This window comes from Micrasema longulum, unplaced genomic scaffold (assembly GCF_059751315.1).
Source record: "Micrasema longulum isolate JH-2025_06_02 unplaced genomic scaffold, ASM5975131v1 h1tg001345l, whole genome shotgun sequence".
Taxonomy (NCBI): Eukaryota; Metazoa; Arthropoda; class Insecta; order Trichoptera; family Brachycentridae; genus Micrasema; species Micrasema longulum.
In genome coordinates this window covers 858,033-883,177 of record NW_028278531.1, presented here as the reverse complement: position 1 = coordinate 883,177, position 25,145 = coordinate 858,033, and the positions used below count along the sequence as shown (strand labels likewise).

The window sequence follows — 25,145 nt, the reverse complement described above, 5'->3', positions numbered from 1 at the left end:
CGCTGTAGGTATATGTGCGAGCATTGCAATGTGGCTCTCTATAAAGGCCAATGTTGGCAAAACTATCTTACAAAAACGACTCATTAAATTTTTTCAAATAAATATGAGAAGTAGGAATGGATTTAACCTAGTATTTTCATAATAATGACTCATTTAAGAAACCCTTCACAAAGCATGAAATTTCACAAAAATGGGCCGGGCACAGGGTAAATTTTATGTGTATTTGGCCGGTACTCAAAGTGTTAATATGTTCAGTTATAGGTTACCAATGAAGATAGTTAGAATGTTAATACAAATATACTCATTTTCGTATAAACATATCGGTTTTTCTTGTCCTATCCTTGGTTAGAAGCTAATTAGAGTACAACTCTACTATATGCTCCCTTTTTACAAAAGTCATATAAATAATGTTAAAAGAGTCCGACGAAAGTTTACAGATTCATTAATTTCAAACTGCATATTCCTAGAGAACAAATCAACTACATGTCCTTGTTAAACTTTTTAAATATGAGGATCGCAGGAAAATAACTGACCTATTTTTTAAAATAAAAATCATTAATTCTAAATTCGATTGTTGCGAACTCCTGGATTTAATAAATATTAATATACCAATACGTAGAACAACAAAATAGTCTATATTATTGTCACCCTTTTCAAACCAACTATCTTTATCACTCACCAATACCGCGTATACACAGACTAGGAAACGAATGTACCTCTCATAGCGACATTTTTAACTCAAGTCTCTGTGAATTCAAATTATCTCTTTATAAATATTTCATGATGTTCTGTAGTAACGATTAACGAATTATTCGCAAAAGCTACTTATGCTAATGATCTGGTGTTTATTCAGTTTATATTTTTTATATCTTTTGTAAGCTGACATACATTAATGTTAATATATATTTCTTGTTATTATTATTGTTATTATTATTGTTATTATTATTTTTATACCCATGTTTAATATTGTTTTAAGTTTTTAATTTTTGTATACCTAACTAACTCATCATATTTCATAGTGTAAAAGGCACTTGTGACGTATAATAATAAATAAATATGAAAGTTGAAGATAACTCTGTTAACTTCCCATTGTAATCGGGGCCCAGATAATGAGTTTGAAAGGAGAGAGAAAGAGGGATCAAAGAAAATATTTTTTTTTTCATTTTGTTTTTAGCAGTGTTTTTTTTATTGTTTTATGGTTTTTTTCAATATAATTTTGTCAAAGGCAATAGCAGTTGGATAAATAAATAGATTTCGTAAAAACATTAAATTTATCAATAAACAAATTACAACAGGGATGGAGAATACCTTAAATCAGGGAATATGGAAGTCTAGGCATTTACAGGGCATATGACCTGTCATTGGCTGGTTTAAGTGGCCACTTTACACACTGTGTAACATTTACCATTTTGCCTACGTTTGAACATCCATATTTCTTCAATCTTCCATTTGCTGATTTTAGTAAAGTTAAAGAGCTGAAACCTTTATTGTTGTGAAGAGATTTATCTGAATGAATTTTTTCACATACTAGGCAACGCCTGAAAACAATTTTTCAATTTTTAAACTTCTTCTTGGACCAGATGCTTTCATTACAATATTTGAGTTTGTCCAAATGTTTGTAAACAAAAAAATGTTGGCTTAAACCAGCCAATGACAGGTCATAAGCCCTGTTAATGCCTAGACTTCCATATTCCCTTATTTAAGGTGTTCTCTATCCCTGTTGTAATTTGTTAATCTTAATGACCCGTGAGGGGGTGAAATCCAGTCTATTGTCGACTAACATTTGGACAAACTCAAATATTGTAATTTAGTTTTTCGTTTTGCAAAATACTTAACAGGGCACTTATAAAAAAAATATTTTTTTTTTATAAATATATGTTTCATTATAATATTTTATTTTTCTGAACAAACTAAAATCCGTATTTTTCAATCGACCTAAATTCCGTCATTAAAGAATATTTTTTTGCAAAATTTCACATTTCGCCATCAGTTTACGATCATCTTTCGAGCATGGTTAAATTAAACTCCATAGTGCTCCATAAATTTTATGATTCTGCTAAAATATACAATATTTTTCAGCATTAAAAATCAACGTCCTTGGGACAAAAACAGCCAATCGCAAATAACCCGATTCTGAGTTTTATTGATTATAAATGTAATGTAGGATATTTTATGTCCGTAATTTTAAATGGCGCTTTATGTTTTTATTTATTTTTTTATTACAGTCAAATAAAATATGTTTTAAAAAGTTGAAGAAATGTATGAAGATTTTTGCCTGAGAGTAGACATCAAGGAAAAAAAATCGTCCTGAATTCTGGCTTTATTTCACAGGCCGAAATTATATTCTGCAGAGACAGAATAGTTATAATTAATATGAAATCTATCCTACCAAAAAGATATTAAATTAAAAACTAAGTTAAATTTCATATGTAGGTAGTAAAAAAAATAACTTAATTACTCGTGTCACTATTTATATTTTGAAATATTGAAAAAAACTAATCAAGTAACTTACTAACTGAGATAGATTTGGCTCATGTTAAATTTCTGAGATGCTAATGAAACTTATGTAATGTGCCTTGTAAAGCATCTTCTGATTCTGTCACCATGGTCGCATCGTCTGCCTAACATGTGATATAAACGAACATATTATTATTGAAATTTATTGCCAAAGAGAGAGGGAAAATGTTTTTGAGAAGGTAATATGGAAGTCTAGGCATTTACAGGGCTTATGACCTGGTTTAAGTGGCCACTTTACACACTGAGTAACATTGAATTTACTTCACAAAAGTCAACATTGAAAGCATCCACCCGAATCGTTTTGAAGACTAAATATCTTTCTTCGGATTCACTCATACAAGCAAGCAATTTTTATTTTCACTGCGAATTGATTATATTTCTTCCTCTACTCTTTACAATTTAATGAAACTTTGCCGTACAATTTAATGCTCTAATTTTTACCCCGCGTAAGAAAACATTTTTTGTATCCAATTTCCCGCAGGGCTTAAGTTCCTCATTCAAACGACAGATATGACTCTTTTTTTCTATGATATATTTAATTTTTTTATGTTTTTTAAAAATATTTTTGATTTCATTTTTTAATTACTTTATAAAAAATACCATGTTAATTTTTACAGAATATTTTATTTTCTCTTTCTTATGTTATACAACAATATTATAACTATCTATTTATTATAGGAGCGAAAATTCATTAACATTTTCTTGTATCCCCACGAACGGGGCATGCCTTTGTGCAATTTTTTTGTTTACAATTTTTACCATTAATATGTATTTCATTGCTATGTCCTATGATCAGTCTCAAAAGGTTCCTCTTTAGCAAGCCTGTTTCAACCGGTTAATATCAAATAAAGGCGTCACCCGGTCACCAGGAGATAACAGACAGATCTCTCATAATATGGACTCCAGAAATCAATTCAGAACACATAATATTGGAGTTTTACCTACCATTAAAACTCTTATTATGTTTCTATTGATTTCTGGAGTCCAGATAACACCTACCTGGTGCATTATGAGCTTTATGAAAAAACAAAATCCATGGATGACCGGGATACCAAATTGGCGGAAACGGACAGAGCGACCATAGATTAAGACATTGACCCAGGAATAGACCATACGAAACCACAGACAACGGGAAAGAAAATGAACGCTTCTCTATTATCCTTTATTTTTTTGATACTCTGTTTTACCTCTTATATGAAAAAAAAAAACCATCCGTAGGTGATAATATTTCTATTGGAATTATGCGAAATAAGGTTTGTAAGATCTGAATTTTTTTAACAACTATCCCAAATAATCAAATTTGTATACATTTAATGTGTAAATAAAAATATCTTCATCGATAGAGAATTCATTATAATTTTTGATTTGCGATTTTTCACATGTTTCCACAATGATCCATCAAATTGAAACCAATCAATACAAAACACGTTCTGAACCACGCACGCATTTATTAATTTAAAACATTTACATACGATACATTTTGCATAATAATAACACGCTGATTATACAATGGTACATAGGTGACTATTCAGAAAAAAAATAACATCGAATTACTGTGGATATTTTGCAAAATATCAAGACATTGTCCTTGACTGCTTTTGTATAGAACCAAACAATAATAATATAATATTGTAGGTATATAAGTACATAGAAAAACAAGTTTTTGGACATGTTCATTTTTAGTATAAAAAATTCCGCGAGTTTGGTTTCGTTTTTGCATAATTTGTAGGCCTCGGACGTGTGATTCGTTTCCGGGGCCTTTTGAGGAAGTTGAATGCTAACAAATAAATACAAAAACAATAAGATAGGTGGTTGGGCCGATAATTTGTTTCAATGTATTTTAGCCAGAAGAATTGCATGAATCCAAAGGCCTGAATTTCATTATATTATACGTTTGTCAGAAGCCATTTGAAATACGCCTCTCAGATATGGAATCCCCAGTATGCCATATATATAACCAGAATAGAAAATATTAAAAACAAATTTATAAAGTACCTAAAATACAAAACCGATATTTCTTATGTATCAACTCTCACTGCCTCCACCTAACATGGAATAATTTCTCTATAATATTGAAGAGAGTGTGCGGACCAACTACTGCTTCACATAATTATGACAGGAATAGTTGACTGTACAGAACTACCTAGTTTAATAACAATACATGTGCCAGCCAGGATTTGTAGACGCTACCACCTGTTTCATGTACCAATAATTAAAACATCGTATGTTAAAAATGCGTTTTTTTCGTAGGACTTTTTCAGTGTAAAATACAAAATTTAAAGATATAGATTACACAAACATCACTCTGTCAGATTTAAAATTTACTTTATTGTGTGCATGCAGTTTTCCAGACCACCAGAGCTGATTGCCGACAATGAAGAAGACTCAACACCAGGTAGTCAGTGTTGATTTTCTCTGGTTTGACTACATCTTAATATATCGTTGGCTGCATAATCCACTAGCTAACATTGTCAGTTTTGATGAAAAAAATTTAATTGTCCGCTATACAGTATATTTAAATCGCAAAAGTGAATTCTGTTTACACGGATTCTCCAATAGGTTTTGAATGAGCGAATAAAAAAGCTTCGATAGCTTATCTTGTAATGAGAGCATCTGATGTTGGAAGCATTTCTTGATTTTGCTAAAATACATTACTAACAGAACTCTGCAACTCTGGAACGAAAGTTGCTTGAACGAAAACGCTGGATAACTAACAAAAGTGTTTTTTCTTGTTTGTTTAAAGTGCCTTTGATTTCAAGAAAACGGATCATTTGAACTCACACAAATTCTGACGCGTCATGGGGGGTTTATGAGCTATTTGCGCCATTTCAAACTCAAGTCTTCAAGAGGTTCTCCTCTTTTTTTATGCATTGCCCCTCTTTGAGCATCAAAAAACATTTACTCACATTCACTAAACTCAGATTGTAAATACCTAGTTAATTTGAAAAGCTTTTCGTGAATAAGGAAGTTAAACGCAACGGCTAATTGGATACATATTTTTTTCTGACACGGAGTAAAAATTGCAGCATTTAATTCTGCGGAAAAGTTTTTCCGAAAATGGGTCGATATAATAACAATAATGGCTTTAAATAAAGACGATTATTAAATTAATTTCAAACTGCAATATTCATCCAGGAAATACAATAGTCAAATAGATTAACTTTCAAACAACCTAGGACTTGAAGAAAGAAAAATGTTTATACAGCATTAAAATTCTACAGTTAACTTTCTAATGATTCAAAAGAAATACTTAACTAGTATGTAGGTAAAATAATTCAATTAGATGAATCTCACCCGCATAAATAAAGGTTTCAGCTCTTTAACTTCACAAACATCAACAGATGAAAGAATTGAAGGAAAATAGATGTTAAAATATGGCCAGAATGGTTATTGTTAAACAGTGTGTAAAGTGGCCACTTAAACCAACCTAGACTTCCATATTAATTCTCTAAGGTGTTCTTCATCTCTGTTGTAATATGTTAATATAAACAGCTCCCCAGGGAGTTGAATCCAGTCCATGTCTACAAAAATTTGGACAAACTCAAAATATTGTTGATAAATACTTAGCATATACGCACTTAAAAAACACCCCAAAAAACTCTTCTTACACCCATTGTGACGAGTGATATGTAAAGTCATTTTATCGACTTTTATAAGTGTCATAATACATTATATCCCCTAATACCCGCTCTTTTACCGATCGGGAATATTTTGTACAAAGAAAATATGTAATTTAACATGTAAAGTAAAATGATATATTTCGTCAAATAAATAAATATAATCTAATATAAGATGAGCCAGAAAAGATTTTTTTGGTAAAAAATAATTACACGACGTAACCAATACCGGTTTCTGCGTCCGAAAGGCATATTCGGATATCCGACGCGTAATCCGTTCGGGATGTTTCGGAATCCACCCAAAGCGGCTTCGTAATTGCAGGCGTGTCGGATGGAGATACCTGCCGCCACCTATCAACCCCCGTAATAACAACAAAAAAACAAGTTCTTTTATAAGACATAATTCAAATAAAGATTTATTTATTTTACCAAAATAACATTACAACCAATATTGAATCAACCGCTCCACAAGTGTACAGCTTATGTTAGGTTTTTGTTATTTTCACTGTGCGTTTTGTAATATAAATAATATAGATGCATATTTATACCTTGTTTTTAAAGCTGTGAAGATTTTGTAAATTATCTCTGTTTATTAAGTTAGTCTTCTTTGTTTATTCTCTAATGTAAAAACATTTCAAAAAAGTGTATTGTTAAGTGTCCTCAGCACGGGTAACCCCAGTGAGGACACATTATTTTTATTATTAATTATAGTTTGTAAGAGAAAAAATGAATAAATAAATTAGTAACAAAATATTTAAGGCGTTACATTGGGCCAACATATCAAACCAGGAACCTTTTAATTAATTGGGTTATTTTTATTTCACGTATGTATCTTTTGATATATATTTATGGTTTTTCAAAACAAAATTTTGACTAACTCTTTTTTTTACCAGTCCGTTTTTTGGTTGGCTGGAAGGTATTGCTTTTAGCAACAAGTCCGCCTAAGTACTTATTCATTGTACTTAAATTTTTAAATAAATAAAACATTAAACTGTATTATACCATATATTTTTTATTTTATTCCTACTGACTCAGGATTTAACATAAAATTTTACAAGAATAAGTTATAGGATTTACTTCTCGTTTAAGGGTTTTTATTTTAATGTGGAATAAAATAATGTTTTTAAATTTGATGTAAATGTAATTCTATTAAATGCTGCGAACGCCCAGTTGCATTCCTCCAGCAACACTACTGACTAGATTAAATCGCGAACCCTGGGCAACGGGATCACACTGGGAAAGGATGAAAGGTGAGTTTCTGGCGCCTCCAAACCAGAACCAACCAGCTAAGGGAAGGTAACCCCGACACAAAAATCCACCAGAGAAGACAAACGGGAAACCACTCTGGTCATCTTTTCTCAGGAATCACTAAAGGGAGTACATCCAAACTGTAGTGATAGCCAACGACGGGAGGACCTGATAAAGCACCAAAATAATAAATAAAATAAAGTAAGCAGAAAAATAAATGTATAATACGTTTTGACGTAATATTTGCTTTTTTAATTGACGAGATACAAGTCTTACTGTTTTTTTTTTTTACTTCTGCTGTAATTGTGTCGATGTAAAGATATTTATTTTTGGCTGAGATAGGATTGTAAATAGATGCAAAAACATCAGTGTACATTCAAGGTACATCCATTCTGTAATAAGTTACAATTACTAACCACAAAATGTGGTATCCTACGGGATTAGAAAGGTATAAGGACAAGAAATGATAACAGGATACAAAATAACGTGATCTAAGGGGAATTTTGATAGCAGGAGTAAAGAATTTTGGAATATAATTTCATTAATTAATTTTTCTCAGAATTTAAGTTTTTTAGCATTTAAGTTATTCATTATTATGCATTTATTAGTGACAGAATTTAAAAGTTTAATTATTTTGGGATGAAACGAATGGTTTGTATCCATAATATGGTTTGCAAATTCACAAAAACTAGTGCTAGAAAGTCCACGGCGGTGTTCATTAATTCTATTTTTTTAATTTCTCGCAGTTTGGCCAATATATCCTTCGGAGACCCTCCACCACACCTTGCCTTCCCCCTTCCACCCGACCCTATCAGTACCTAAGTACTAATCTGTGTATATATTTTCGTTTAGTTTATATTTACACCGATGATGGGTAATTCAGAATACCTGAAACTAGTTGTGTTATAATATATTAAACTTATATGTGGTAAAATTTACAAAGTGTTTCATTTGAAATAAATTCAGTTAGCTTCTAGCTGACAATAGATCAACCGATCTTTACCAAAAAGAAGAAGAAGATTTCAAATAAAAATAATACAAATACAAAAATATATCAAAAACTGATTTGAGAAATAAAATAAAGCATTCAATATATTCAAATTTAGTGTTCGATTTCTAATATTATAAGTTTAAATGTGATGTTAATGACCTTATCTCCTTTAGTAGATTCACTACTTTTTTTATTCTTAAAAGCGTTTTTTTATATATATTTATTCTGCTTGTATAAGAAAAGGTTTTATGCGTAAATATTGTTATTGTATATTTAGTTATAAAGGTGCTAAACTTACTTTGTTTCTTTGTTGTTCTCAATATGTGTTATTTTCTACATGCTAGTATTATTTATGTCCCGAATTGAGTTGTTGTAACTTCTGGGAATGTAATTCAACGCATTATACTTGTAAAATACTTTGTGTTATACGTATGATTTAAAAAATAAAAAAAATATGGAGTTCTACAAAATAAACACCAAATCAATCAATATGAATAACACAGTTAGTTTTAATTATCATACACATGTTGTTTTTATTATTATTATGGATGAACATGCGGCCCGAAATACCTAATTCTCTAGCATGTCGCAGACTTGCTCGCTAGCGTAGATTAAAAAAAGCCGAGAATATATGGACAACGACCAACACGTTATTCCCACCCGTTGGATCCCCTCAATATCTGTTATTTTTAATACCCTGTAATTGCTTGAATTTCCATATATCCTTCTCAAAAATGTTCTCTAACTCTGTTGTATTATACATAAGGCTTATTAATTTAGCAATCATTAAAAAAACAAATATTTCTTGCAGCTCTGTCCAGCCGCGGACATAATTTTAGCGGCTTATTGACGATTTTTTTCTCCACGAAGGTCACCGGTGAATTTGTCACTCCCAAGGTCTTTCTGGTCAAGGCGTAACCACTAGCACACACAGCACGTGCGTGGCTTGTTGTGGGCGCCACGTTCGCAACATATTCGTACCAACAGGGATAAATATAAATAACTGGTTTTGATTGTAATCATTTGTACGATATAAAGCGCAATTGTTCTCCCGGTTTAGTTGTAAAGGCTAACTTTAGTGTATTTTCATAACAAAAAATATCTGTTTTATAAAACTTAAAATACAATTGCGTTTTTGTTTGCATGTCCGTCACAAATCCTCCGAAACGGTAAGTCGTAGCGACATGAAATTAAGTGGCGTCATTCAGATGTCAATTTCTAGCTCAAGGGTTTTTTTTATTTTTTTTTTTATTTATTTACTTAAGTTAGTTAATATTACATTGTATATTAACTAATATATTTACAATTATAACAAATACTTATTAAATATTTCTTACATAACTACATTATTACAATAAACATAACATTTTTTTTTTAAATCCGTAAGTTTTCTTTCATTCTTCATACTTTCAGGCATCTCATCATACAGTTTTAACCCTTTATACATTAAGCTATTTTGTGATTTTGTTTTTTTCTTAAGTGGTAGTCTTATCCTATTTCTATTTCTTGTCCTATATTTATGTACATTTCTATTTAATATAATTTCACTTATAAAATACTTTGGCATGAGATTATTAAACACTTTATATATAAATACAAATACATTATACAATAGTCTTTTCTTTATTCCTATCCAGTTCAATTGTTTTCTCATTTTTTCAACACTATTATATTTGCTTTTTTCAGTATAATTCTCATTGCTCTATTTTGTAGTATTTCAAACTTGTTTATGTCTCCCTCGTTAGCTAAATATAATATAGTAGAGCAATAGTTCCAATGAGGGGCAATTATTGTTTTGTATATAAGTTCTGCACTCTTTTTGTTTATTTTTTTTCGAATTCTTCCTAGGAAGAAAATCTTTTTTGAAATTTTCTTATGTATATATTCAAAGTGTGATGTTAAATTTAATCTGGAGTCAAGAATAATTCCTAAGTATTTCATTTCATCAACCCTTTCAATAATTTTACCATCAATATTTACATTCATTGTTATGCCATGTGCTTTATTACCTATTTCCATATATTTTGTTTTACTAACATTTAATTTCAATTTATTTATCTTTAGCCATGACGATATGTTCTGTAGATCTTCATTCAATTTATTAATTGAGTCTTCATAGTTTTCTCCCGCTATATATATAAGTACGACTAATCTGCGAATAGTCGTACTTTGCAGTGTTTTATTATCTGTGTGATGTCGTTTATATATATAATGAACAATATTGGTCCTAGCACTGATCCTTGGGGGACACCTAGTTCATTTTCAATCGGTTCCGATTCTGAGTTATCTATTTTTGTTATTTGGTTCCTTTCACTTAGATATTCTTGAAACAGTTTGATAGCACTATTAGATAGTCTAAGTATTCTTAGTTTTTGTTTTAATTTTTTTCTATCTATCGTTTCAAATGCCCTCTTAAAATCTAGAAATACAGCTAATATAAACTTATTTTTATCTATATTATTTTTCCATGTATCTATCACAATGTTGATCGCCGACTCACAAGAATTTTTATTTCTAAATCCAGATTGTTCTTCACATAATAAATCATTTTCTTCTAGGTATTCAACTAGTTGGTTTTTTATTACTATTTCTAGTACCTGTTCGTATTTTGGTAACATATTTATAGGTCTATATTCCTCACATTTTTTTGTATTTTTTACTTTAGGTACTGGTATTACCGTTGATGTTTTCCATGTGTTTGGAAATTTCCCTCTCAGAAGGGATTCATTGATGATACTCAATAGTGAAGATCCTATGATTGGCATTGCGTCACTCATTACTTGAATGGTTATGCCATCGGGACTTGTCTTTGATTTTGTATTGTTTAATATTTGTTGAAGATATGTTAAATCTATCTCTTTAAATGCAAATTCTTGTTCATTACCCTGAAAATTGCTTTCTATAGGGTCCTCTTTTATGTTAGATATGCTTTTATGAATTTCTATTATGCTCTCAATAAAATATTTATTGAATTTGTTTTGTAAATTACCTTGTACTTTTTGCGGAAATTCAATGTCCTTTCTCATTTCTCTGTCCTCGTTTTGTATTAAACTTTTTATCGTTCTCCACGGTTTAAATACATTTTTTATCCATTTTCTCTTCAGTATAAAATATCATGAATATTTATTTTAAAACTGAAAATACAATCGCATTTTTGTTTGTGTGTAAAACGGTATGTCGTAGCGACATGAAATTAAGTGGCGTCATTCAGATGTCAACTTCTAGCTCAAGAGTTGAAATACATTTTTCTCTTCATTTTCTCTTCAGTATGAAATAAAATATCTATTTTATAAAACTAAAAACACAATTCCGTTTTTGTTTGTTTGTCCGTCACAAATCCTCCGAAACGGTGAGTCGTAGCGACGTGAAATTAAGTGGCGTCCTTCAGATGTCAATTTCTAGCTCAAGGGTTTGAATACATTTTTTTCTTCATCTTCTCTTGAGTGTAAAATTAAATTTACATATTACAACAGAGAAGAAGAACAATTTACTAATGAAAATAAAATATAAGTCATGGAATTTACAGGGTTTATTACTTATATATTTATAAATTTTTTTCCATTATAAACTATGATTAATAATAAAAATAATGACATCGATGGGAGGAATGTTCTCCCGAAACTGCTGAAGTGTTCTGGTAAAAGAATAAAAATTGTGTAACACTAATAACAAAGTTTTATTTCCATAATAATTTATAACGAAGTGTTACGAAAAGAATGCCGATTCAATCAACAATATAGATATTTAACATTAGCGTGTCTTTATAATTTTGTTTTTTCGATATTAAAAAAAAAAAAAAAATATTAGCGTTCTTATAATTTACACAAATATTTCAATTTTGGTGGCCATTTTCAACGAGTTGTAAATAACTCACTATTAGAAAATGGAAATCAAGTTTGGGTAGAGTGGGTTTCGAACCTTGTACCTCTGATCCATGAGCCCGCAACACTAGCCAAGGGACCACAACCCGATTATTTTTGTTTCGAATTGTTTTTTATGAGAGCTATGACTATGGAAAAACCCAAAAAAACGCCTAGTTTTATCTGCTATCATCAGACGTACGACATACAAATATGATATTTAATTTTAAAAAACATAAAAATATCAAAACAAAAAAAATATATTTTGAGACTCTTTCTAAAAAAAACTACCAAATCGGTCAAGTTTTGGGGTGCGGAAAACGGGACAGCAAAATGTCAATTTGGTCGATTTTCATCATTCGACACTGCTTAATGTTGCTGTTATTTTGTTCTCGATCTTTGTCGAGATACCTGCTGCTCTTGATAATTTAGAGCTGTAAAAATGACATGGCATATGTTTTCCGATCATTTAGAACAATATTATTTATGGGATACTTCTTGTTTATGGTGCAATATCTTGTGGTTCCATAGCATGAATACTTCCGTGAAAAGATAAAGCCTTTTTATGCAACCTTTGCATTCGTGAATTACCCAATAAAAAAAGCATAAAATCGATTGGCAAAGGTGTCTTCGAATCGCGAATCCTTGACCGCAAATGTTAAGATGATTCGAAGCTTCAATAAAAAAAACTTTGCGTGATTATAAACAAAACATATCATACTTAACATATTTTGACATTTAAATTTATTTATCATCTTTTAGCATCAGCAAATTAAAATAAACTGTGTTTGTTTTTAAATTGCATTTAGTTGGGGCACTCGTATTTGTATGTCCGGGCAAAAAAAAAATATAGTTTTGTTTATGTAATTGACCAGGGGCCTTATGCTGGACTTTTTCTTTTAAGATACGCATGCGAGTTATATAAATTGACGAGTGACAGCATTTTTAAACCAGCCACGCGAGTGAAGTCGATCAAAAATCAGTCATATTTATCTCGGTGTCCCAAAGCACTCGACATTGATAATCGAATACGCCTTCAACTGCCAAACTTTTTTGATGTAAAACGCTAACCATTTATCTTTGAATAACGAGTATTTCATTTTCGTTTTAACTAATATCAGTTTAAATTTAAAACAGTGATGAATGTTATGATGTACGTATTTTGAAAAATATGCAAATAATATAATTATACATGTTTAAAATGGTGAATGGATATTAAATAAAAAACAAGATATTAAAATCCATTGAATGAATTTATATCACATATTTCGTATAATATTTCAATGTTCAACAATTATTTTAAATGTGGCTGTGTCTCAGTAAAACATTTTTATTTGTCATAATATACATACAGCGGAAAAAAGTTGATGTGATATTAAAGTTTAAATGTGATATTAAAACCATAGATAAATACGAATTTGTAACTGTTATTACTGCTGTTAACGTTCGTTTTTTTTTTTTATGAAAAATCTATTTTCGCGTTTTTATGATTTACCCAAATATTTAATTTTTGGTCCATTTCCAACGCGATGTAAATAGCTCACTATTAGGAAATGGGATCAAGTTGGGGTAGAGTGGGTTCCGAACCGCGGACCTTTGAGCCTTGAGTCCGAGACACTAGTCCCGGGACCACAACCCGATCAAATAACCCGATTCATAATTAATTTGTCGAAGGTTTTTTAAGAATAGCAATTTGACAATCGAGATAACCTCTCGACTATTGTCGTGTTAGTGACAAAATGTTATATCTTTCCAGTATAAGCCCCCTGCATGTTTTTGAAAGAAAAATCTGCTACCGAAGCTGCAGCCCTTAATTTTTGTTTACCCAAACATCCTTAATATAACAATAATAAAAACTGCTCACCTCCATATATTTATTTTTTTATGCTTCTGGCGAAGTGCTTTACGTGGTATTTCAGATCCATCTTAAGATGTTTGTGGCTACCAAAATCAGGTTTTCTATAAAAAGAAATAAAAATATAAATTAGTTATCCAATTAAAAATGACATATTAGGAACATGATCTATACTTGTTTTGATGTTGCAATCACGTAATGTGCAACATTGTAAAAATACGCTCCATGATCTACGAATAACATTTACTAAACTAAGATGAGTCAGAAAATATATTTTTGGTCAAATATAATTACATGACCTGACCAATATCTTTTCCGTGTCCGAAAAGCATATTCAAATAACCGTTGATTAATATTATTAATAACGCGTTATCCGTTCGGGATGTTTCGAAATCCACCCGAAGTGGCTTCGTGTCGGATGGAGATACCCGACGCCACCTATCCACCCCAGTAATAAACGAAACAAACCAAATCCTTTTTGCAGACTTATTTTTACCAAAATAATATAACGAATAAAATAAAATATTTAAGCGGTTATATTGAGACAACATTTTAAAACAGGAATCCTGAAGCAATGGTTCGACATTATTTAGGCTTTCTTTTTCATGCAATTTTTTCTCTGTTTTTGATGTGTATTATTATTATCTCATCTCTTTCTGATATTAATTTATTAAATATTTTTGTGTACCATATATTATTATTATCTTATACATACTTACTGTAAACTATTTTTTAATATTTGTTTTTAACATTAATTTGTTAAGACCAGTTTTTATACGTATGTGTGTATATTACAGTATTATTCTTTACAAGTTGCATTTTAATGCTAACTCTTTTCTTATATCCATATTTTTTTCTTCTCTTTCACATAACTACTATAAATGCACTATAAATATACCAACAAATTCACACATCAATCGTGCTCTGACCTTATACGATCAAAAAAATACTTTTGACAGTGACACTTTTTTAAATAATATCCTGATGAAATTCTATACCGCAATTATTTATCTTATTCTTTACCGGCCTCCGTGGTGTGGCGGTGTAGACGCTTGACTCACGCACGGAAGGTTCTGGGTTCGATTCCCAATGAGAACAAAAAATAAAGATTTTTCTAAAGCCTAGGTGTTCTGTGCTGTAATTCACCGCTGTAATTGGGTCTCTTGGAATGTTGTGGTGCAAAAAATTAATAAATAAAAATAAATTATCCCCCCTGACATTATTACATTATTTATCATACTCTCACACACACACCCTCCCTTTTTTTGTCTTTTTTTACACACATCCCTTGTTTTCATTATTTTGTAAACAAATTTAGGCTTTAATTAGGATACAACTAAAATGTAATTTTTATTCCAAAACATTATTTTCCAAGATGAATTGGCGTGGTTTAGCTCGAAGCCTTATATATTCAACGTGTTTCTGAATGTATTGTATACCATCATTTTATTGCCGTTGTTAGTCTTTGCTTAATAGATTTATATTATTTTTGTTCAGTTTCCTTTATATATGTTTCTTCGTGTAACTGTCGTAATTGACTAAGGCCGTAAATTAAATTTATTAAATTTTATGTCAGTAGGAATAAAATTTAAAATAAAATGTATTTATTGTAACCAAACTTACTGAAAGAATCCGTGAACAAAACATTTTTTATCATAGATGCTTTATATGTGTAAAAACGAAAAAAATAAATACTGTTTCACTTTTCTTTTAATGATCTAAAACAAATGTTTTTATAGAGATTCTTTTTATTATCATATAATGATAATGTCACATTTTTTGCGTATTCAGTTGGAAGCACATTAAGGTCAACTGAAATATTTTCTTACGAGGAAAAATATTCAACATTCAATACACTTGACACAAGTGTCTCATTAGAGAACTTTCCCCGGTGTCGGGTTGCGATTCTGAAACGTCCGCACGTTGGTGTCTCTTGAAACCCGACGCGCGATACATAATACCGTGAAATAAAAACCATTACATTTTTTTTCATATCTTTGTTTTATATGAATAAAACAAGCTTTAAAAAAGAAAACAAAGTGATATGTCAACAAAAACGAATAAGAACGTGATACGAAAAGATAAAATAAAAATACAACACAAATTCGGGCGATTTTCATAAAATTATCAATAAAAATAATATTAAAATATTACAACAGAGATGAAAAACATTTAAGAGTAGGTAATATATAATTTTAGGCATCTACAGGGCTTATGATCTGCCATTGACTGGTTTAAGTGGCCACTTTACACGTTGTGTAACATTCACCATTCTGTCCATATTTAAACATCTTTATTCCTTCAATCCTTTCATCTGTTGATGTTTGTGAAGTTAAAGAGCTGAAATTTTTATTTATGCGGTTGAGATTTATTTCATTGAATTATATCACCTACATACTAGGCAACGCCCGAAAAATCTTTTTTTTGGACCAGGTGGATTTATTAATAAGGCTTTTTATTTAATTTTATTATTATTTTATTTTATTTTATTTATTTGAATAACCAACAGCTATAATTATCTTTTATATATATTACAAAACAAATAACAAATAAGCCAATTACAGGTTTTCATAAGTAGCATCACAGTGGGTTAAAAAAGATTCTCGAACATAAAATGAATAGTAATTAAATGTTAATTCAAAAGAAAAAATACTACGAATTATTTCGAACTTTTTTGATTTACTTGATTTAATTTGACCAAGAAGCGAATTTGCCCAGGTATCTTTTTTTTTAAAAAAATAAGCGGGGTTTTAAAATATGCTTGTATCATCTTATTTATATAAATATCGAATATACAAGGTTTTAAAAAAATATTTTTTTTCTGAGCCATAAGGTAAAAATTATAGCTAATTTAAAAGATTTTTCTTGTTTTGTAAGTTATTGTGTTTGTTTTTACACTACACGCATTCTTTTATTTGATTAAAAGCTTTTACAATGGTATGTCAAGTAGATAAAACTGAGCATTTTCAACAACTCCTTTTGTTCGCGTTCTGTCGAGGAAAAAAACTGCCAAAGATGCTCGCAATATTTGCGCAGTGTACGGTGAAGATGCTATAAATTAGTATAATTTTTTGTGAAATATTTAAAAAGAATACTTCTTCTCTAAGTGCCCTGTCAGGTATCTCCAACGTTGGCAATCACTCTGGCAAAAGTCTCTCTGCCCTGTGCTGCCTAGAAAATCTGCTCCACAGTCCTGAAGCCAGTCCAGTCTCGTATATTTCGCAGCCAGGCCATCTGTCTTCTTCCAGCTCTTTTGTGACCCTCAATCTTGCCTTTCAAAATCAAATGAAGCAAGCGGTACTTTTTTCCACTTATTATATGCCTCAGATACAATTTGTCGTAACTTTTTTTGTGTATTTTTTTTTCATTCGTTTGAGAAAAAAACGGACACAACTTACGTAAACACTTAATAAATAACACACTTACACAAAAACTACTTTTAAAAATAGTTTTGCAAAAGTGTCAATGATTTACTGATAAAAAAACTAACCAAATGTTCTTTTTATTTTGAAAAGTTCTTTTCCTCAAATAAATATTCGGAAATCGGTAGCCTAAATAAATAGATCTATCGTGACATTTAAGTGAATTATTTATTTATTTGGAAATTTTCGTACTAGAAATATGAAGAAGATTTACGTGTGTTTGCATAAATTTACTCAAATAAATACTATGATAATATGTTTGTCTATTGTAACCACTTTTTATTTTAAAGTTACAATAAATATTTGACACAATTCTTAAGTATTAAACCTCAGAACGCAATCGCAAGACCACTTACCTTGATTTCAAAGTAACAAACAGTACCTCATTCACTCAGACTCATTTTTTTAAACAAAAAAATACTAAAAAATATCATCATCATCATTAAACCCTTATCCATAACTAAGGGTGCATACCACAATCCTTATTTATTGAATGCCTTATTTTTATGAAGAATTTTATCTGATTGGCTTATTTCACACGCTAGGCAACGCCTGAAAACAATTTTTATAATCCTTCTTGGAAAAGTTGGCCGAGCTCTTTAAAATCAGTATAATTAATAGATAGAAGAAATTAAAAAATGTGGGTGTTCAAACATTAAAAAAATGGTAAATGTTACACGTATAATATGGCTTCCATATTTCCTTCTCTAAAATCTCCATCTCTGTTATTATTTAAAATAATATTATAGTATCGGTGCTGTCTTCATTACTACCCTTAAATGTATAAATTATTGTTAAATACACTTCAAGGTGACGCTTGCTAATTTGTAAATCCTTTGACTGAAGCATAAAATTATTTATTTATCTGTATACGAAATTATTAAATAAATATAGTACCATGTTTTATTCTTATTTTATCGAATTATTTTATTTTCATTTTCAAAATGAATTACCTAATTGAATAATAAAATTATAAAATAAAAATAAATACGTCATTCAATTTTGATACACTATGTATTATTAAATAACTCATCTGTATTATACTTTTTGAAATAAATAAAATTTATTATGATTTTGATCTGTCATAATATTTATTAATGTATTGATTTTAGTAGAACTAAAACTCGTAAAAAAATGTAATCAACATGGACATAATACGAAGACATAATCATAAAAATTTTATCATATACAACTTTCTAAAAAAAGACAAGGACAATCAAGAATAATAGACCAGGGACTGAAATTATACAATAAACTACCAGACAAAACTAAACAAAAGACTCAGACAACTTTTTCAAAAGATGTAAAAAATATTATTTTGAACTACGGAGTATGAATAAAAAATGTTTATATTATTTATGTAAAATGAATGTAATAATCCAGGAGGGTTAATAAATACATTTTAAAATATTTATTTATTTTAAAAAAAGTATAGAATAGTCCCGACTTAACACGGAAGTCGGGAAGTGAAAATTAACCATGTGCTAAAATAAAATGGTCTGTTGTATGAATTAAATATTTTTGAAAAAATAAAAAAAACAAGTTTTTTTGCATTCGCGGTTGATTAAATTTTATTTTAAGACACAACTATGTATGTTTTTATTATAAGTATATGTTATTATCATTTTGAATGCGTGATAAACAAGTTTAGTGTAATATCATATTTAATTATTCATATTCAACACATTTCCGCTCAACACAGGTCTTAACCTAAAGATGTGTTTAACCCATAGAGTAATAACACGCCAATGCAATAACTCAAGTCGCTCATACGAAGAAAAATAATTTATCATTGTTGACTACGAAGTTGTCTAAATATTACAGCAATACATTTGGTCGTAAGAGCTCGTGTCGAGAATCGTAAGCGCAAACTGAAACCGTCTCTGACACGTTTGTTATTAAACTAAAAACCAAACTAATCCGTGAGGTAAAACATATGGGTGGAGGTGTATATTTAAAATTCTGTAATATCCTGCCGGTAAAAAAACTTTGTGACCACAAATTGATTGTAGATTACTTTGTCAATCCGGAATATAAAAAAAGAGTTTCCCACACTCACAACACTAGATTAAAAACTAGGAGCTCCCTGTTTGTTTCCCGAATTACAAATTACTTCGGAGAGCGAACATTTAATTGCGTTAGTCCAAGGTTGTTCAATGATCTCCCACAAACCATCATTAACATGAAGGATCTTCAAATAGAAATAGGGAACTGAAGAAACATCTTCTAAATGCTTTATAGTGCCTGTTAATAAATAAATTAACATAATATAAAAAAAGAATGTAAAAAAAATCTGTCATTAAAAAAAAAAAATGTGTCCCACCGAAAAGTCTTTAGACTTAGTGGGTAACAAATTGTTATATGTATTTTAAATTATTAAACGAACGCTGCTCTGCAGCACTGAAACTGGAAAAAAAAACAAAATTTGGAACGCTTTTATTGTATGCAGTGAGTTAAAGTACTTCTCTGGTAAATTATTATTATATTGAGGTTTGACCCAATTAAACACTTATTTTTATGCTGAAAGAAATGAACAAATAAAAATTAATAAATCAATCAACATCCTTCGACATAATGTTGCAACTTAATGATAAGTTACCTGATCTCATGTTAACAAATCTTCACGTGCTGAAACCACCAGAAAAACTGGTCCAACGCATCCTTGAATTGCGGTCCTGAAATTTGATACGTTTGTATTCTCCTTTTTTTCTACCGAAAAAACTTTTTAAGTCACAATAAATTGATGCATGACTAACTGTACCGCGGTGACTTCAAATTTACCAAAATAACAAGTTAATTGGTTTTCAGACGTATTGTTTTTGTTCATAGTTTCCTAGTAAATGTTTTTTGCTTAGGAAATAAATATATTGCCTTAAAATAGTTTCCTAAATTGACCGCAAAAGGGATTTCTGTGATTCGCCTATAAAAAATATAACTGTGTGTTCAAGGTAATATAATGTATAAGGAAAAACAATAAAATACTTGTAATCATTTCCTTATCCGCACCTTGTGGTGCATAGGGCACTGCATTTATTAAGGAAGGTGAGGTAAGGTAAGGACTGGCATCAAAAGTGTAAGACTTTGGATGCCAGTCCTGGAAGGTTGAAATAGATGCAGTGAAAGTTCATTCCTCCACATAACCGTAACCGTTTTAAAGACTATGGGTCTTCCTGTCAGTTTCACTCATATAAAAAAGCGATGTTTTCTTGTCAACAAACGAGTTACTCTTGTAATTTTTAAATTTCACATTTCGCAATTTTAGGTTAATTTAACTCTAGTATTTTCACTGCACTCTTCATTGTGAGTTTGTAAAATTATACGGAGAGCCTTTGTTGGATATTGTCTTTTCTCATAACCATATTGCAAATACGAATAGTAGAAAAAAATGAAAATACTTATTTCACAATATCGTCCATTATAGTAATTTCATAAAATTTAGTAACGTTAGACTAATCTAAATCGATATAAATAGATATTTAGTAACTATAAATCAATCTTTTTAATAAGAATCCTGTAAAGAATGTGAAATGTTTTAAAAAATATATTTAAAAGCACGATTAAACTATTGGGAATATAATCCTGGATCTTATTCACAGTAGTTATAATTTTTATCATTTATCATTTATTTATTCATATAAATGTACATTACCAAATAAAATATCTTAATTCATACATATAGAAATAATTAGGTAAAATTAGGTATATGTAAAAAAAACACATTAGTATACATAATATCCAAAGAATAATATGTTAAAAAAGTAAGAGAATCTTGTAACGAAAAACTCCCTCAGAGACGTGAAAAATGTCAATGTTCAAAGTGATATTGTTCAACATAGAGATAGTCCTTCCAACAGGCATAACCATTGGCAGGTTGGTCCTGTATATTGGAATGTGAAACAGTCTATGTTGACGTTGTCTAAGGTAATTATCAGGAACATAAAAGCTAATGCTCCGCATAATTTCAGGGTTGTCAATAATACCGCGCAACAATCGAAAGAAGTGCGTTGTTAAATACACATTCCTTCTAGTCTTCAAACTGCTGTAACCAAGCATACCCTGGAGAAACTCAGTGGGATAAAGCCATGGATAATATAATACATATCACTACATCGCATTTTACATAAATATGTGTATATCTATGATTAATTAGTAATCTAATGCCTTATTAAACACTTAAATTTTTGTTGAGTTTACTACATCGAGCACTTCATAAACAGTTCAGATCTTGATTTGATTTTTTTTGTATTTTTAAATGCTATTTCAATTCTTTTTTAATGTTTAAAACTGTTCTTATATTGTTATATTTATCACTATGAATTGAATAAACGGACAATGTCCGTAAATAGATAAATATCGATACATTTTTTCACGTCTCTTCGAAATTAAAGCCTAGCTTGCGGTAAAACAACGCAACTTCCTTTATATAAACAGATCATTTCCTATACCTACCGTTTTTAAAACGTACTTAATGTAAAAAATGTAATTCCGCCTGAAAAAAGTTTCGCGCTTAGTTACTTCAGTGCGTTGAGGTCACCATAAGACTTTGTACCGAATACTTACGGCGACTAACTTTTAATTAGTGCAAGTTTTTTGCTACTAAATCTAATGCTAGTATTGCGTCATGTCGTAAGTAGGCAGAGATGATAAAATGCCATAGAAGTAAAGTCATTTTATGAAATGATGTCCTCCTTTGATGCCCGTAATAATTTAACAGGTAGCTTTAACATTTTTTTGTAATTATGTCTGTATCTAAAATTTATGTATGTAGGTAGATTTTTGAGAAATGTTTATTTTGACATCAAACAATCATTTTGCAGTTTTAGAAAAGAGTTCGGTATTTATTATTATTCTTGATGGTGGGGTTCAGTGCTATGCAAGCTCCTGACGTCACTACGACCTATTGTGAGGAGACCCGTGAATAGTTCTCACCCTCCAAGCACAGGTCAATAGAGAACCTGGCTACTGTGTGGGAAGCGAGAGTTTACATTTTGACAAATCTCCCCCTCCAAGCCTTGATCCGTAAAGTATCGGGCTATTAGGTAGGGGGTGAGCTATTTAACATCCTCAGGTTTAACTAGTGGTCTCCCGAGGATGCATATTTACAGCATGTTCACATAGAATGTGTATAGGTGTTTCCTCATCTGCACTCCAGAACTTACATCTAGAAGTTTCGGAAAGGTTCATTCTTTTTCCTACAAACGCAGCGTTATTTCCTAAATCGTGTAGTTAACGAAAAGGCGGACTGTAAATGAAAATCGAATTTCATTCAGTTTTTTGAATTGGGAAATATTTGAAAAAAGGAATAGGTACATGGAGTGGATACCTACCTTTAATATAATCTGAATGTTCCTTAATTTCTGGCACTGGATCACAAATGAACTTTAATGTAACAATGTTTTCCTCGACGCGCGACTATTCCAACCACTTTTTATCCGATTCGATTTTATGTCAAGTCAAAAATGTTGTTTTGTTTTTGTTCTAAATCCGAATCTTCCAATTTTGAATATCTTCTATCTTGATGTTAGGTAGGTACCATAAGGATGGGTCAAAGGAAGGATGGGAACGAAAGGTAATCGGCCAGGAAAAGTATCGATAAATGCTGTTATTTACTTAACAGGTGTATGTTATATGTATACTAGCTTCTAATGCTTTAATTTTAGCGCATTTTTCTACCATGCTAAAGGTATTGTGTTCAATTTTCAACGTGGTTGATATGCAATATTTTGACGGTCCCTACATATACAATCGAATTTGCATTTTGCGACATAGACAAAAAATATTAAACTTTGCGAAAACAAAGCGTGATATTTTTTTAAGAAGCTATCAGATACTTTAGGATTCCCAAATATGTGTCTATTAAAACACAATCTATTGAAATACAATCAACATGTATTTAAAAATTCTACAGTTTCACCTGTAAACCTTGCAAAATGCAGATTCGATAGTAATCGTAGGGATCGACGATTTTTCAAAAAAATTTGTCTGTGTACTAGAATATTTCATAGTACCTGAAGCGTAAGACTGGTCATCTTACCATCATCATTATAGGCCTCCTCCTTTAGTTGCCATATTTCCCTATCCTGAGCCAACCGCATCCAACCACTTCCTGCAACTCGTCTTATGTCATCAGACCACCTTATCTGAGGCCTGCCGACACTTCTCTACTCGTTCTGGGTCCCCATTCCAGGACTTTTTTAGTCCATCTAGAGTCTGTGATTTTGGCTTTATGACCAGCCCAGCTCTATGTCTGGTTGGCAGCCCTATGGACCACATCGGTGACCTTTGTTCTCGTTCTAATCCATGTATTGGTTTTTCTGTCTCTTAACGAAATACCCAGCATTATCCTTTCCATGGCTCTCAGTGTCACTGATAATTTGCGTTATTTTTTTTTATCTTACCATAATAAAACAAAAATTATTAAGATACGCTGCAATTCGTGTGTTAATGCAGTGCCCTCTGCATCATTAGGTGAGGAAAAGGCAATGCCCAGTGCAAACTGGCAATAAAAATACAATGCCTTCTTTTATGGCCAATTTCTATTTAATCATATCTAATAATATAATCATTAACTTGTTCCTATATTTAGACATTAGCGAATACCAAGAGGCCTCTTGAACTATTTGTGTATTTGACTTGTGAACTTTATTATTAAGACACAAATGCAAATTTCGAATTTTTTATAGGATTCGTCATGCTTCGTAACGAAGAAAAATCTGTTCAATAATTAATAGATATGAATTTAGAGATTGAGAACATTTTGGAAAATAAAAAAAAGAGGGCGTTTGACCTGCCTTATTCTTAATCTTGTAGATTAGGGTCAGTGCCATATAAGCTCCTGACGTCACTGCGACCTGAGTGGATCTATTGTGACGGGTCTCCGTAAATGAGTTCTCGCCCTCCAAGCCCCAAGCCCAGGCTCTGTTATGTTACTGTATTCCAGGGGCGAACCGTGTGTAGAAGCGATTATGCACAGCTTACTATTATATTTGACTAACCATAAAAATGTTTTATTGTTACTTTATTTACAGAAAAACAAATAAATAATTACCATTTATTTTAAATCATTCCACCGCTTGCATTTTTATCCTAATATAAACATAAATTTTAATAAAGCGCGCCCAGCGCCTGCGGTGAGCCAATTATTCCAGATTATTTTTTCATACAAATAAGTATACTATATTTTGAATGTTTTAACTCCAGTGCGGGTTTTTTCTCCTAGATTAAACTTCCAGATTACACAAATTTTGAAAATTCTTAATTTGGAAAACAGTACTTCAAACATTGTTTCTTAAGGACTATTTTTCTTTGAGATCATAATTACTTTCATGCGTCATATTGCAGGACATATAGTGCTTCACGCGGCCGTTTTTAGCGCTGTTAATTACTAGAACAATGCGGCCAGTTGACATTTCAATTGAATACCTAATATCGACTAAATTCAAAGTGGTATTTTTTATTTATTTTTCAATAAAATATATATTAAAGTAATGGATAATATATCTATATAATATAATAGAATATATCACGAAGTAACATCGTTTGAGTTGATTTCATGGATGAAAAATATCGTATCACACAGAACCAAAGAAAAATATCAATTTATCGTATATATTACTTACATTATATTATGTATCT

At 30.7% G+C, this 25,145-nt stretch overlaps 1 protein-coding gene across 2 annotated transcripts in view; it reads right to left on the bottom strand.

The window, feature by feature from the left end:
• LOC148275765 (uncharacterized) overlaps positions 1-25,145 on the bottom strand; it is a 330,688-nt gene that overhangs the window by 144,484 nt on the left and 161,059 nt on the right. The window contains exon 3 of one of the 2 annotated variants that reach the window (XM_088235244.1): positions 14,098-14,192. The exons of the other annotated variant lie outside the window; for it this stretch is intronic. The gene's annotated coding sequence lies outside the window, so the exon portion shown is untranslated. The remainder of the gene's footprint in view (positions 1-14,097; positions 14,193-25,145) is intronic. 2 annotated transcript variants of the gene reach the window in all.